The sequence below is a fragment of the Camelus ferus genome, chromosome 27 (assembly GCF_009834535.1).
Source record: "Camelus ferus isolate YT-003-E chromosome 27, BCGSAC_Cfer_1.0, whole genome shotgun sequence".
Lineage (NCBI taxonomy): Eukaryota > Metazoa > Chordata > Mammalia > Artiodactyla > Camelidae > Camelus > Camelus ferus.
Genome location: NC_045722.1, coordinates 22,250,766 through 22,267,901, shown reverse-complemented (window position 1 = coordinate 22,267,901; position 17,136 = coordinate 22,250,766). Strand labels below are relative to the sequence as shown.

Below are 17,136 nucleotides of genomic sequence, written 5' to 3'. Positions count from 1 at the left end.
CCAGGAGCATCCATGTTGCTGCAAATGGCGTTATGTTGTCGGTTTTTATGGCTGAGTAGTATTCCATTGTATAAATATACCACCTCTTCTTTATCCAGTCACCTGTTGATGGACATTTAGGCTGTCTCCATGTTTTGGCTATTGTAAATAGTGCTGCTATGAACATTGGGGTGCAGGTGTCATCCTGAAGTAGATTTCCTTCTGGATACAAGCCCAGGAGTGGAATTCCTGGGTCATATGGTAAGTCTATTCCTAGTCTTTTGAGGAATCTCCACACTGTTTTCCATAGTGGCTGCACCAAACTGCATTCCCACCAGCAGTGTAGGAGGGTTCCCCTTTCTCCACAGCCTCTCCAGCATTTGTCATTTGTGGATTTTTGAATGACGGCCATTCTGACTGGTGTGAGGTGATACCTCATTGTAGTTTTGATTTGCATTTCTCTGATAATTAGTGATATTGAGCATTTTTTCATGTGCTTTTTGATCATTTGTATGTCTTCCTTGGAGAATTGCTTGTTTAGGTCTTCTGCCCATTTTTGGATTGGGTTGTTTATTTTTTTCTTATTGAGTCGTATGAGCTGCTTATATATTCTGGAGATCAAGCCTTTGTCGGTTTCACTTGCAAAAATTTTCTCCCATTCCGTAGGTTTTCTTCTTGTTTTATTTCTGGTTTCCTTTGCTGTGCAGAAGCTTGTAAGTTTCATTAGGTCCCATTTGTTTATTCTTGCTTTTATTTCTTCTAGGAGAAAATTTTTGAAATGTATGTCAGATAATGTTTTGCCTATGTTTTCCTCTAGGAGGTTTATTGTATCTTGTCTTATGTTTAAGTCTTTAATCCATTTTGAGTTGATTTTTGTATATGGTGTAAGGGAGTGTTCTAGCTTCATTGTTTTACATGCTGCTGTCCAGTTTTCCCACCATTTGCTGAAGAGACTGTCTTTATTCCAATGTATATTCTTGCCTCCTTTGTCAAAGATGAGTTGACCAAAAGTTTGTGGGTTCATTTCTGGGCTCTCTATTCTGTTCCATTGGTCTATATGTCTGTTTTGGTACCAATACCATGCTGTCTTGATGACTGTAGCTCTATAGTATTGTCTGAAGTCTGGGAGAGTTATTCCTCCAGCCTCTTTCTTTCTCTTCAGTAATGCTTTGGCAATTCTAGGTCTTTGATGGTTCCATATGAATTTTATTATGATTTTTTCTAGTTCTGTGAAATATGTCCTGGGTAATTGGATAGGGATTGCATTAAATCTGTAGATTGCCTTGGGCAGTGTGACCATTTTAACAATATTGATTCTTCCAATCCAAGAGCATGGAATATCTTTCCATTTTTTAAAGTCTTCTTTAATTTCCTTCATCAGTGGTTTATAGTTTTCTGTGTATAATTCTTTCACCTCCTTGGTTAGATTTATTCCCAGATATTTTATTACTTTGGGCGCTATTTTAAAGGGGATTGTTTCTTTACTTTCTTCTTCTGTTGATTTATCGTTAGTGTAAAGAAATGCAACTGATTTTTGAATGTTAATTTTGTAACCTGCTACCTTGCTGAATTCTTCAATCAGCTCTAGTAGCTTTTGTGTGGACCTTTTAGGGTTTTCTATATATAGTAACATGTCATCAGCATATAATGACACTTTTACCTCTTCTTTTCCAATTTGGATCCCTTTTATTTCTTTCTCTTGCCTGACTGCTGTGGCTAGGACTTCCAGGACTATGTTGAATAGGAGTGGTGATAGTGGGCATCCTTGTCTTGTCCCAGATTTTAGTGGGAAGCTTTTGAGTTTTTCACCGTTGAGTACTATGCTGGCTGTAGGTTTGTCATATATAGCTTTTATTATGTTGAGATATGTTCCCTCTATACCCACTTTGGCGAGAGTTTTTTTATCATAAATGGGTGTTGAATTTTATCAAATGCTTTTTCTGCATCGATTGAGATGATCATGTGGTTTTTGTCCTTTCTCTTGTTGATGTGATGTATTACACTGATTGATTTGCGTATGTTGAACCAGCCTTGTGTCCCTGGGATGAACCCCACTTGGTCATGATGTATAATCTTTTTTATGTGTTGTTGGATTCTATTTGCTAAAATTTTGGTGAGGATTTTGGCGTTTATGTTCATCAGTGATATTGGCCTATAATTCTCTTTTTTTGTAGTGTCTTTGCCTGGTTTTGGTATCAGGGTGATGGTGGCTTCATAGAATGAGTTTGGGAGTATTCCCTCCTTTTCAATCATCTGGAAGAGTTTGAGAAGGACTGGTATGAGTTCTTCTTTGTATGTTTGGTAGAATTCCCCCGTGAAGCCTTCCGGTCCTGGACTTTTATTTGTAGGGAGGTTTTTAATTGCTATTTCTATTTCCTTTCTAGTGATCGGATTGTTCAAGCGTTCAGATTCTTCTTGATTCAGTTTTGGTGGACAGTATGTTTCCAGAAACTTGTCCATCTCCTCTAGGTTATCCAGTTTGGTTCCATATAGTTTTTCATAATATTCTCGTATGATATTCTGTATTTCTATTTTGTTTGTTGTAATTTCTCCATTTTCCTTTCTTATTTTGCTAATTTGTGCTCTCTCTTTTTTCTTCTTTGTGAGTTTGGCCAGAGGTTTGTCGATTTTATTTACTTTTTGAAAAAACCAGCTTTTGGTTTGGTTGATTTTTTCTATGGTCTTGTTAATCTCTATTGTATTTAATTCCTCTCTGATCTTTATTATTTCCTTCCTTCTGCTGCTTTTTGGGGCTTTTTGTTCTTCTTTTTCTAATTCATTCAGGTGGTGGGTTAAATTGTTTCTTTGAGATTGTTCTTCTTTTTTGAGGAAGGCCTGTATTGCTATAAACTTCCCTCTTAGCACTGCTTTTGCTGTGTCCCATAGGTTTTGAGTGGTTGTGCTTTCATTATCATTTGTCTCAAGGTATTTTTTAATTTCAGCTTTGATTTCCTCATTGATCCATTGTTTTTTCAATAACATATTGTTTAATCTCCATGCCTTCCTTTTTTTCTCCTTTGTTTCTCTGTTGTTGATTTCCAGTTTCATGGCATTGTGGTCAGTAAAGATGCTTGAGATAATTTCTGTCTTCTTAAAATTGTTGAGGTTTCTTTTGTGCCCAAGTACATGATCGATCCTGGAAAATGTTCCATGTGCACTTGAAAAGAATGTATATCCTATTTTTTGGGGGTGTAATGTTCTGAAAATATCCACCAAATCTAGTTTTTCTATTGTAGTATTTAATTTCTCTGTTGCCTTGTTTATTTTCTGTCTGGAAGATCTGTCTAGTGATGTTAAAATCTAGTGTTAAAATCTCCAACTATGATTGTATTCCCATCAATATCTCCCTTTATCTCTGTTAGTAATTCTTGTATGTACTTAGGTGCTCCTATATTGGGTGCATATATATTAACGAGTGTAATATCCTCATCTTGTATCACTCCTTTAATCATTATAAAATGTCCTTCTTTATCTTTCTTTATGGCCTTTGTTTTAAAGTCTATTTTGTCTGAAATCAGTACTGCAACACCTGCTTTTTTGGCTTTTCCATTTGCATGGAATATCCTTTTCCATCCTTTCACTCTCAATCTATATGTGTCCTTCTCCCTAAAGTGGGTCTCTTGTATGCAGCATATTGAAGGTTCTTGCTTTATTATCCAGTCTGCCACTCTGTGTCTTTTGACTGGAGCATTTAGTCCATTAACATTTACAGTAATTAATGATAGATGTGTGTTTATTGCCATTTTGAACTTATCTTTGCAGTTGAATTGGTATATCCTCTTTGTTCCTTTCTTCTTCCTTTTGTGGTTTGGTAATTTTCCTTTGTATTATCATGGATTTTATTTAATTTATTAAATAAATAAATTTTATTTAATTTTTGTGACTCCTTTGTAAATTTTTGGCTTGTGGTTACCCTTTTTTGTAAATCTATCAACCCATTACTATAACTGTTTTTATTAAACTGATAGTAACATGATCTCAAACCCATCCTACTGTTAAAAAAATTTTAAAAAGAAAGAAAAAAAATTCTATATTTCCCTGCCTCCCTCTCCCACTCTCAGTGATTTGTATGTCTTCTTTTATAATTTCATGTTTACTTTATTTGTAATTCATGAGTTATCACCTTTCCAGTTGTGTGTTTCTCATTTCTGTAGCATCCTGCTGCTTTTCTATTTAGAATAGCCCTTTCAATATTTCTTTTAGCATGGGTTTAGTGTTGCTAAACTCCTGCAGTTTTTTTTTGTCTGTGAAACTCTTTATTTCTCCTTCTATCCTCAAGGATAGCCTTGCTGGATAAAGGATCCTAGGCTGCATCTTTTTTTTCATTCAGGGCTTTGAATATATCTTGCCACTCCCTTCTGGCCTGTAGTGTTTGTGTAGAGAAATCAGCTGAGAGCCTTATGGGGGTTCCCTTGTAACTTACTCTTTGCTTTTCTCTTGCTGCCTTTAGAATCATTTCTTTATCCTTGACTCTGGCCATCTTGATTATGGTATGTCTTGGTGTGGGTCTATTTGGGTTCTTCCTGTTTGGGACCCTCTGAGCTTCCTGTACTTGGATATCTGATCTGATTCCTTCTTTAAGTTTGGGAAGTTTTCAGTCATGATTTCTTCAAAAACCTTTTCAATCCCCTTTGATCTTTCTTCTCCTTCTGGGACCCCTATTATGCGAAGATTGGCATGCTTTATATTATCCCATAGGTCCCTTATGCTATTTTCATTATTTTTTATTTGCTTCTCTTGTAGTTCTTCTGAATGGGTGCTTTCTATTGCCCTGTCTTCTAGATCACTAATTCGTTCCTCTGCATTATCTAGTCGGCTTTGCACAGCTATTAGATCATTCCTCATCTCTGTCAATGAGTTTACCCATTCTACTTGGCTCTTCTTTATAGCTTCAATTTCATTTTTGACATATTTTATATCTCTAAACACTATCTCTTTTAATTCCTTCAGCAATTCGATCACTCCTTTTTTGAAATCTTGATCTAGTAGGCTATCGATGTCTATTTCGTTGATCTTTCTTTCAGGGGATTTCTCTTGCTCTTTTAATTGGGGAAGGTTTTTCTGCTTCTTCATCTTGCTCATACCTCTTTGGCACTGTGGTTTATGGAGTATCAGTTGTTTATTTTGGTCCTTAAGGATTTTATCTATCTGATGCCTATTTAGGAATAGAACTTAGGAAAAAAAGAAAAAAAATAAGAGAGAGAGAGAAAGAATTTTAAAAGAAGGGAGAAAGAGGGTTTGAAAACAGTGTATAATGAATAATAGAAGAGTGAGTTGAAGCAGAGTATTAATCGGGTTGAGACGTCCTTTTGAAACCTTTACAAAAAAAGGGGGGGGGAGATGAATAGATGTATTTGAAACCTGTGTCTAATCAATAGCAGGACATCAAAACCCAAGAGAAATAGAAATGAATTAAGAAGTAAAGATTAAGAGAGTAATAGAAAATAGAACAGGTAAAAACAGATTTAAAAAAAAAAGGGGGGGGGGTTTGTCGGTGTTCTCCTGGAGTCTGTGTGCTTTTAATGTGAAGTCTTTCTGTCTTCGTCCTGTTTTGGAAGCTCAGCTTGCTGTTTTCAGAGGCCCTCCTTTGGCGCCCTCTTCTGTGCTGCTCCCAGCACCTGTCGGCAAGCAGATCGCGCCTCCTCCTAACACTGGGTCAGGTGCAGCTCTCTGCTGTGGGTGGGCGGGTCGCTGCCCCTCCGGATGCCGCAGTCAGATGTTGCAGGCTGGCCGGGTAGGAGGGCGGGTTGTGCCCCCTCCCAGCACCTCGGTTAGGGGCTGTGTTCCTGCCCGAAAGGCGGGGGGCCGCTCTCCCTCTACCTGCGCCGCCGCCGGTAGCTCCGCTGTTCTGTGCGGCTGCGCGCTCCGCCCTGGTCGGCTCTCCGCCCTAGTCGGCGCTCTGCGGGTGGTCTCGGGGAAGAGCGAGGGACAGCCCTGTCCCTGCTCCGAGCCAAAACCCAGCTCCTTGTTTGTCTTTGTGGAGCAAGTTCTCTGAGGGACCAGGATGGAAGGATCCTATCTGCCCCTGGCTGCAGGCCAGTCTCAGTCTGGCCTTTGAGGCTGCTAAGCCCTTTGGTGCGGATGCAGGTTTCGCCCCCGCCCCCGCCCCCGCCTGAGTGCTCAGCGCGGAGGATATGGCGGCTGTGCCTGAGCCCTGCCTCTCTTCCCCCGAAAACTTTCCGCGGGTTTTCAAAGATGGGGGTGTGCACCCTTCCCCCGAGAGCACATCAACCTTGCTGTTTTATGGAGGGCCCAGGTTGTTCTGCCCTGTGCACCCACAGCCACGGTGCGCAGCCCCTTGCGTTCCCCCGGGGCTGCCTCCGTGCAGCCACTTCCGTCCTCCGCCCGGCTTGTGCAGCCTGGCCCTGCCCGCTGCTGCCGGCCCGGGTCTCAGGCTGGGTGTCGGGGGGACGCTCTGTGCCCGTTTAACTTAGTTCTGTTAGTCAAGGGCTGCTCTGTACAGATCCGAGCCTCGGAGGCCCCCCCTCCGTCCTGCTGGCCTCTCAGTTGGAGAGGGGAGACCCAGCGAGCGAGCGCCAGTCCTCCTTTGCCGCTCCCTCCCCGCGGGACCCGTCCCGCGCTGCTTTGCCTTTTGTTCTTTCTTTTTTCCTTTTCTCCAACCAGATTTTTGGCGTCTTTATCTTTTGAAGAGGGCGATGTTCTGTTGGAGTTCCACAGGTGCTCTGGTTGGCTGAGTGGGTCTGTAGATGTGGGTCTTGGTGTATTTGTGGGAGAGGGTGACCTGCGAGCGTCCTTCTACTCCGCCATCTTCAACGTCCTTCCTCACATGTTTATTCTTTTTTAAGAGACTGGACATTCCCACTAACAATGTATGAGTGATCCAGTTTCTTGGTCTGCTGGCCAGCGTTTAATATGGTCGCTGTTTTTCATTTGAGCCCTTCTGATAGGTATGTAAAAACAGCTCATTAATTTGCATTTTTCTAAGGCTTGTGATGTTGAGTGACTTTCATGTGCTTACCTGCCATCCGTATATCCTCTTCAGTGAAATGTCTCTTCATGTCTTTGGCTCATTTTCTAAGTTTTAACTGACAAGTGTTGAGAGTTCTTTAAAAATTCCAGCTACTGGTCGTTTGATGATTATGTTATTTGTTAATATTTTTTCCCATTTTGTAAGTAAGTTGTTTTTTCATTTCTTTAACTGGGACTTTTTTTTTTCTTACAAAAAAGTTTTAAATTTGGATACAATCCAACTGATCTTTTCCTTTTACAGATTTTTTTTTTTTGGTTATCAGTTTTAGAACTCTTAGCCTTGTCTTAGATTCTGAAGACATTCTGTGGGGTTTTTTTTTCCCTAAAAGTTTCATAGTTTTATAAAAGTTTTACATTTTGAGTTGCATTTTGAGAGGTCTACTTTGAGTTGATTTTGTATAAAGCGTGAGACTTAAGGTTTTTTGCTTTTGTTTTGTATGCCTGTGGACATCCAGCTGCCCCAGCCCATTTGTTGAGATGCCTGTCTTTCTTCCATTGAGGTGCCTTTGCACTTTTGTCAAGAATCATTTGGGCATATTTGTGTCAGTATATTTCTGGACATTCTGTCTGTTCCACTCATCTGCGTGTCTGTCCCTCTGCCAGTGCAGCATAGTCTTGATTATTGTAGCTAGATAAAAGTTGCCCAAATGTGGTAGACTGATTACTCCCACTTTATTTTTCTTTTTCAAAATTCTGTCAGCTATTTTAGTTCATTTGGCTTTCCATACAAGTTTTATCATTATCTTGTCAGTATCTACAAAAAAAAAAAAAACTTGCTGGGATTTTGGTAGGGACTGTGTTAAACCTGTACACAAATTTGGGAGAATTAACATCTTGACTGTGTTGAGTTTTTCAGTCTATGAACCCAATATATCTCTCCATTTATTTAGATCTTCTTTAATTTCTTTCAACAGCATTATGTAGCTCTCACAGCAGACGTCTTATATATGTTTGGTTAGAATTATACCTAAGTATTTCATTTTATCTTAAGCAATGATAAATGGGATTGTATTTTTAATTTTCATGTTCATGTGTTCATTGTTAATATACAGAAACATCACTGTTTTTTGCCTATTAATCTTTTATCCTGCAACCTTTCTGAACTTGCTTATTAGTTCTGGGAGTAGATTCCTTTAGATTTTATACTTGATGATGTCATCTACAAATAGGAGCAGTTGTACTTCTTTTTGATCTATATGCCTTTTATTTCCTTTTCTTGCCTTATTGCTATGGCTAGAACTTCCAACCTAGAGCAAATGTCCTTCCCTTGTTCCTGATCTTAGGGGAAAGCAGTCAGACTTTCTTTTTTCACTTTTTACGCTTATAAACTTTAAGTAAAATGTTACCTGTAGATTTTTTAAATAAATGCTCTTTAGCAAGTCCTTGATATTCCCTTCTTTTCCTAGTTTTATGAGAGTTTTTTTTTTTAAATGAATGGATGTTGAATTTTGTCACTGCTTTTATCTCATTGAGTGAAATGACTACATTTTTTTTCTTTAGCTTGTTAATATGGTGGATTGATTTCTGAATATTGATCCAGTATTGAATCTGTGGAATAAGCCCTACTTGGTTATAGTGTTTTCTTTTTTATACATCACTGAAATCTGCTCGCTAACATTTTGTGAAGGATTTTTTGTGTCTGTGTCTATATTCATGAGGATTTTTGGTCTGTATTTTTCTTTTTCTATCTTTTTTTCTTTTTCCTTTCTTTTTTTTTTTTTTTCGGTATTGTCTTTGCTTTTGGTATCAGGATAATACTAAATTCAGTAAGTGAATTAAGATGTGTTCCCTCCTCTTTTATGTTCTGAAAGTGATTGTGTAATTGGTGTTAATTCTTTACACTCTTAGTAGAATCCTGTGGTGAAACTACATGGACCTAAAAATCTCTTTTGGGGGGAGGTGTTTTATTTTTTAGTTACAAATTAAATAGAGCTGTTCAAATTATCTGTTTCATATTGGGTGAGTTGTGGCAGTTCGTGTGTTCTGAGGCAGCGGTCCTTGTCATCCAGTTTGTCAAAGTTACGTGTGTAGAGTTGTTTGTCACATTCCCTTATCACCCTTTTGATGTTGGCAGAGTCTGTAGTTATAGCCTCTCCTTCGTTTCCAATATTGATAATTCGTGTCCTTTTTTTTTTCTTTGTCATTCTTGCTGGAACTTTATCAGTTTTGTTGACTTTTTTCACCAAACCATCTCTTTGTTACACTTATTTTTTTCTAGAGTTTTTCTGTTTGCAGTTCCATCGTTTTCTGCTCTTATCTGTATTATTTCTTTCCTTTTGCTTTAGGCTCATTAAGCTCTTCTTTTTTTAGGATCTTGAAACTTTGGTTATGGATTTGAGATGCTTCCTCTTTTCTAATAAAATCATAGTGCCATAAATTTCCCTCTTGGCAGTAGTTGAGCCATGTCTCACAGATTTTGCTATGTTGTATTTTCATTTTCATTCAGTTCAGTGTTTTCTTTTTCCCTTGAGACTTCCTCTTGGACCCGTAGCTTACTTAGAAGTGTGTTGCTTTGTTTCCAAGTGTTGGGAGATCTTTCTGTTATCAAGTATTAGTTTGATTCTATTGTGGTTTCAGGACACATTCCATGAGTTCAGTTGTCTTAAATTCATAGAGGTCAGGATCTAATATGTCTTGGTATGTGTTCTGTGGGCCCTTGAATGTGTATCCTGTTGTTGGGTAGAATATTCTAAAAATGCTTATGAGAACCTGTTGGTTGATGAAGTGAGTTTCTTTCTTTCTTTTTCTTTCTTTTTTTTTTTTTTTTTGAACAGCTACCCCCTTTTAAAAACATTTGTATTTATTTATTTATTGTTGCGGGGGAGGTAATTAGGTTTGCTTATTTATTCATTTATTTTTTAATGAAGGTATTGGGGATTGAACCCAGGACCTTGTGCGTGCTATGCAGAAAGTGCTTCTACTCCATCTGCCCAGAAACAGAAGCCGTCTAGTGGATTTCTAGCAGATGCGATACCTGCCGGCATCATTGCGCGGCTATTCATGATACTTGTTTGAAGGGCTTTCCCCACTTGCTGTATTAAGCCTGTCTCCTTGGGTCCATCTTCTTTGTTGTCCTTGTTGTTTTGTTTAGCTTTTGAATTTAGTGGTTCGCTTTCTCGATGTTGATTTTCTTCTGATATCCACTTGATTCTTGGTCATCTGCTCGTGTTTTCCGTGGTGGTGGTCAGGTCTGATGGGAGGGTCTCTCTGTGATGTGGGGGGAGGACCCCCTGCTGGGGAGCATTCCTCCTGGTGGTGGGTAGAGGGTGGACTCTGTTCCTTGGACACTGTCTGGCCTCCCCAAGCTCAGTTCCCTATTTCATGGCATCTGCCTCTGTGCAGAGCCGCTGCCCACTCAGCCTGGAGGGGAGGCCACTGATCTGCCACCTCCTCGGAGCCCCCTGCCCTGCTCTCTGGCCCCCCAGGCCTGCCTCCTGCCGCCCCATCCCACTTGCTACTGTCTTCCCATAGTCGCTCAGAACATGTTTTAGAAGGACTGTTATAGATCTGTTCTTTCTTTTTCATGCCATGTCTAGGGATTGGTGGACCGGGTGCTCAGTTTTCCTTGGTGGCCCCACCTGCTTAGTCTTTCTGTTGTGACAGCCGTTCCTGTGTCCTGATGGCCATTAGTGGCCAGATGCTCCACCAGAGACTCGTTCTCGTCTTTGCATCTTATCCTTAGGACGATTCTGCACGTTGGATGTTGTTACAGCCGTTTTACACCAAGGGAGCCTGACCATGAGAGAGGTCACCTCCGTGTCCCGGGTCTTGCGGCTGCGGGAAGGGAGGCAGAGCTGAGATATGAACTCAGGCCTGCTGACCTGCAGCCTGGGTATCCCTTTGCACACTTGTGACTCTGATGCCAGGATGTCAGGTGACCAGAGGCAGACAGTGCCCCGAGCCCTGTGAGCAGGAAGGGATGTTCATGGTGGGCATGTGCATTCTACCCCCTGACTGAGTTCACTGTCCTGCCCGAGATCATGTGGCCTTGCTTCTTTCTCTTGGCCTAAAATATAACATGCCATGTCCTTCATCTTTGCTCTGATCATAGGAATGACACAGGAAGGTGGGAAACAGGGGTCCCCTTTCTCATCCTCTCTTTTCACTTAATCTTTCCTTACTCTCTCACTGTGTGAACCCTTTTTTTTTTTTTTTTAATTTCAGCCCTTTGTTTAGTTTTCCCCTTCTCACTCCCTGTGATGATCCTTCCCTCTCATCCCATCTGCTTCTGGTTGGCGTTGGTGGTGGGTGGTCTCAGACTTGGCTGCATCCACTGGCCTTCAGTCCATCACCACTATCACCACCACCATCATCATCTCCTCCCCTGTGAGGTGAGCTCTGTGGGTCGAGCTCACAGCTCCTGCTGGAGCCTGGAAAGGCACAAAGGCCCCTCCCGGTGTCCTGTGAGACAGGCTTTCTGGGGAGCCTGGTGTCCACCCCCAGCCTGGCCTGGGCAGAACTTGCTCCATCAGGGAACCTGCAGGGCCAGTGAAGCCCTCGCCCCTTTAACTTAAGGAGGCACCTGGCTTTGGGGGAGTTTCTCACCTGAGCTGATGTTTAATGAGTTTCAGACACTTTCCTGGGGCAGGACCGGTGTCACCTGGGACACAGCACATCCCTGAGTCCAGCTCGGAGAAGCACCACTAGCACGAGGGACAGATCCCAAGGCTGCTTGGGAGCAGGGCAGATGCTCTGAAACAGACGGGACCCCTGCTCAGGTGCTCAGGCTGCAGGAAGTTGCGCATCTTTTCAGCCCATGTTTACTCTGTTTCTGGGAAGGAAAAGTCAAATTTCTGTTGGTGTTTTTATTCCCTATTTTGATTGGGGAACTGCATCATGTTTTTCTTTTCATAAACATGAGAATGTTAAGTACCTAACAGCTAAATTAATCCATGCCCCTAAATGAGTTAATTATGTTAATTCAGAATCACTGAATTCAGTCTCATTAGCGTTACCATTAAGCAGTTTAGGCTTATGAGCATTTTAAGAGGAGGGTTGAAGCTACAGATTAATCTTCAAAGGCTCCGAGTGCTTTTTCAATTGCAGTGGGATTTAAAATGCATTGGGAGGTTTGGGGGGATTTAGTGACTGTGGGTAGCTACTACTTGGGGGTCAGTGCTCTCTGGGAGCTAAGGTTCCCACCTCCCCCCCCAGCCCCCACATTCTCATCAGAGGCCCCTCCAGCTGGGTCTGAGTGTCCCTAGGCTGAGAGGCACCGTGGGAAGGAGGAGGTGGACAAGAACGAGCCACGGTGCCATCTCCCCGGTGGCCACACTGTCCCCAGTCCCCCCTGCTGCGGCCACCCTGCTAGGTGGCTCTGGGCTGCGCGTCTGAGTCCCCAGGATTGTCCTCCAGACACAGGTTGGGGCAGAGCCCTGCCTCTGGGGGTGTGTGAGAGGGACAGTCAGGGAGGGAGAACTTTACCAGTCTAAGCAATAACCTCTGTCAGTGGCCTTTGTTCTGGGTGATGTGAATATGTTTTTTTTTTCTAACACCTTTATTGTGGTACGCTTCCTGCACAGTAAACAACACATACTTCAGATGTACAATGTGATAAATTTTGATAGACGTACACACCCGTGAAACCACCACCACAATCAAGGTAGCTAACATTTCCATCACTCCCCAGGAGGTGCAGTTTTCAAATTCCCAATTTATCCCTTCCCACCCTCTACCTCCTGGTAACCATAAGTTTGTTCTCTGTGTTTGTGACTCTATTTCTATTTTGTAGGTAAGTTCATTTGTGTCCTTTTTTTTTTTTCTAGATTCTACATATGAGTGATATCATATGGTATTTTTCTTTCTCTTTCTGGCTTACTTCATTTAGAATGATGATCTCCAGGTGCATCCATGTTGCTGCAAATGGCATTATTTTATTCTTTTTTATGGCTGAGTAGTATTCCATTGTATATATAAATACCACATCTTCTTTATCCAGTCATCTGTCGATGGACATTTGGGGTATTTCTGTGTCTCGGCTATTGTAAATAGTGGTGCTGTGAACATTGGGGGTCGTGTGTCTTTTTGAATTATATTTTTCTCCGGAAATACCCCAGGAGTGGGATTGCTGGATCATATAACTCTATTTTTGGTTTTTTAAGAAACCTCCGTACTATTTTCCATAGTGGCTGCACCAACTTATGTTCCCACCAGCAGTGTAGGAGGGTTCCCTTTTCTCCACACCCTCTCCAGCATTTATCATTTGTGGACTTTTGAATGATGGCCATTCTGACCGATGTGAGGTGACACCTTGTGATGGGAATGTCCCTGTCACCATCTTCTTGCCTTCTCCAGAGCTGGCTTGGGGTGTGTGCTCGCTTTCTCTGTCTCGGGTGCAGGTGGGTACTGGGTGTCCCCTTTGGATTGGAAACACATCTGCACCCCCAGCTGCCAGCTCTCACTGAACCGCCATAGGCCCTGAATGGTGGTGCATTGTTGTCCTCTGTCCCCTGTCCCCTGGTGGGGAGACCGTGAAAGCCAGTCTAGGTTGCAAATCTCTGGAGAACAGCTGAGATTCTCCACTTTTTACTGCTCTCTGAAAAGTCAGCAGATCCTGATTATGCTGAAGAGTGACCTGTTATTAAATGTCATTTTCATTATTATTTAGGTATGACAGGGCCACCAGATCAGGAGACAGGGGCCATTGAACACAGTTTGTTACTCATGATTCCCAAGGGGAGGGATCACGCCACACCACAGGGGACACACGGGGACACACGGGGACACACCGGGGTTGGTCGGGAGGCAGAGGGAATGAGGGAACCAGTGGACTGAAGGCTTTCCTGTGGTTTCTGCAGGAGGGAGCAGGTGAGGCAGGGTAAGCACACTTAGGACAGGCTGGTTTGAATAGTTTCGGTGGCTCTGGGGCTCAGGGGCTGTCCCCGGTTGTCTGGTACCTGGCCCTGGGGAGGTGAGGGCAAGGGGCGAGTGGCCAAGGGTGTGAGCGCCCCTTAGAGGAGGTGATCGGGATATGGCTCTGCATTGGCCAGCTTGCCCTGGAAAGCTATGCTCCCGGGAGAGGTCTCATTGTATCCAGGAACTGGCCAGCCCCAGGGTGCGGGATGTCAGTCCCTCCAGGGTCAGCAAGGCCCCGAGATGCCAAAGCACCAGGATTCAGCAAATAAAAGACACGGTTACTACATGACCCTACCTAGGAAGGGCCTCCTCTCATTGGCCCAGGGCTCCTTGGCAGGACAGGACCTTGGGTTGGCTGGTGCACTGCTGGACAGCTGTGTTTCCACCGTGGAAGGAGATTGAATATCTCTATCGAGAGACCAGGAACCAGCAGGAGGCCAAGAGAGACTTGGCACGGTCTGCAAGCACTTCGTGCGACAGTGGGGACTGCAGGTGTGCCTGGATAAGCCCGCAGACTGTGGCTCCCAGGGGTTCGTAGAAGGAGCTTGTCACGTGGGGGCATATTTAGAGATTTGAGAGCCCTGTTGGTGGCTTAGGCCATCATGAGTGTTCACAGAAACCTTTTAGGTTTGTAGCATTTTTAAACAACTGTGGAGACCTCACTTGGCCCGGAATGGCTGTTGGTAGAACAGAATGTACTGTAGTTTTAAAGGGAAACAAAAAACAATGAAACCCAATTCTCTGGATTTACTAAACTCGGGATTAACGAGCAAAATTTGTTGGGGAGGCCAATTTGTCACACTCAGGAAGCTGTAGTCTCATTTTACTTGCTGCTGTTCGTGGCTCTCATGTCGCCATTCATTTGCTAAAGGCAAAACACATTACTTCTCAATAAACAAAAGTGGGTCCCACGTGCCTGCTCCCCTGCCTTCCGCCAGATGTTAACAGCCAGGCTGATAGCTGACGTCGTGCGTCCGTGTGTGTCTGTGTGTGTGTTGTTCCCGTTGCCTAGTTTTTGGCTTACCAACAGAAATTTATTTACTGTCAGGTCTGGAGGCTGTAACTCCAAGATCAAGGTGTCAGCCGGTTTGGTTTCTTCCAAGACCTCTCTGCTCCCAGGGTCTTCACGTTGGTAGTGCCTCAGTCTGTGTGTCATCTGTGCCTGGATTTCCTCTTCTTGTGAGCACACCAGTCATTGGATGAGTGACCTCATCTTAGCTTAATTACCCCCTTTTTTTTTTTATTGAAGTAGAGTTGGTTTACAATGTTGTGTTAATTTCTGGTGTACAACATAGTGATTCATTTATATATATATATACATATATATTCCTTTTCAGATTCTTTTTCATTATAGGCTGTTACAAGGTATTGAATATAATTCCCTGTGCTATATATACAGTAGGACCTTGTTGTTTATCTATTTTATGTATAGTAGTTTGTATCTGCAAATCCCGAACTCCCACTTTATCCCTCCACCCTGCCCCCGTTCCTCCCTGGTAACCATTAATTGCCTCTTTAAAGACCCTGTCTCCAACTGTTGGTGGGAATGTAAATTGGCGTAGCCACTATGCAGGGCAGTATGCAGGTTCCTTAAAAAACTAAAAATAGAGTTATCCCACTTCTGGGCATATATCCAGAGAAAACATTAATTTGAAAAGATACATGACCCCAGTGTTCACAGCAGCACTATTTACAATAGCCAAGACACGGAAGCATCCTAAATGTCCATCGACAGAGGACTGGATAAAGAAGCTGTGGTATATGTATACAATGGGATACTACTCAGCCTTTAAAGAAGAATAAAGTAATGCCATTTGCAGCAACATGGGTGGACTTAGAGATGATCATATTGAGTGAAGTCAGTCAGACGGAGAAAGACAAAAATCAAGATATCACTTATATGTGGAAGCTAAAAAAAATGGCACAAATAAATTTATTTCAAAACAGAGATAGACTCATAGAGATAGAAAACAAACTTATGGTTACCAGCAGGGAAAGAGGTGAGGGGGAGGGATAAATTAGGAGTTGGGGATTAACAGATACACATTACTGTATATAAAATAGATAAACAACAAGGACCTACTGTATAGCACAGGGAACTGTATTTAATTTCTTGTAAAACACATAATGGAAAAGAATCTGAAAAGAAAAAGTACGTATGTATGTATGTATATGTATAACTGAATTGCTTTGCTGTACACCTGAAATTAATATTGTAAATTAACTACACATCAACAAAAAAGTTTTTAAAAGACCCTGTCTCCAAATACCACACGGTCTGATTTCTCCATTGCCTTCTAACTTGGAACTGCTTCAGAAAGTTTCCAGGGGAAATGCTATGTCTCGTGCTGTGGCCCCTCCTCACTTCTGCCCGGCCTTACATACAAAGCCAAGGATTTGCAAAGTTGCACCACAAATTAGGAGCAAGGGGAGGGGCGGAAGGATAGGTCACTCTGCATAAATTGTGGTTGATTTTTTCATCCTCACCAAGAGACTGGTGAAGTCATTTATTTCATCAAGTTCTCCTGGGGCATTTAAAACGTCACTGGGTGCCGGCAAGCTTGTGGAAAGCATCTCTTGTTTAAGGCAAGGCAAGCTGTGTGAAGTCCTCCCTGGGTGCGGCTTCCGGGTGTCACCAGGGCTCCAATGATTTGCCACCCAAAATGATTTATCCAAATTATTTTTGTACCCGCCAATTTATGGGAAATGGGTCTTTATTTTTTCAGTAGAGGAATGATTACTGTTTTCCTCAATTTGGCATTTCCGGTGAGCCATTCACATATAAACCTAATATTGGGACAGCAGGTTTCCACTGCAAATATTTACCATGTCCCTGTTGGCAACTTGTTAATGTTGGGGAAATAGATGCTTCATTAAAATCGAAATGCATTTTGCTTTCTCTCTCACATGGCTGTCGGAGCATTGTGAGAGGTGTTGGCAAATCACTCTGGTCTTCTGTTTTTACATTTTTGGGGGATGTCTTCTGGCAGCTTGTTCTTGTTCAGAAATAGCCATTCCGACACCTATAACTTGCATGGAGAGGTCCTAGAATAGCAGGTGAAATCTCACTGCTAGAACATCAGAAGTGGTTTTGGCGGCCCGCGTGTCTGGCGGGGTCTCTTGCCCAGGAAAATCCATCACCAAATATCAGGGCACAGAGAACGCAGCTGCTGCTTCTGAAAAAGCACGGGGCCCCAGGGCCTCAATGTATATTTGATTCTCTCAGCTACCTGGCAAGTACTGTGGAAAACAAGGGCTCAGAGAGTTTGAGACTGTGGCCCAAGATCACACATGGCCAAGATTCCACCCCAG

At 42.5% G+C, this 17,136-nt stretch overlaps 1 protein-coding gene across 1 annotated transcript in view; it reads left to right on the top strand.

The window, feature by feature from the left end:
- Positions 1-17,136, top strand: part of PCSK6 (proprotein convertase subtilisin/kexin type 6) — a 167,716-nt gene that overhangs the window by 76,557 nt on the left and 74,023 nt on the right.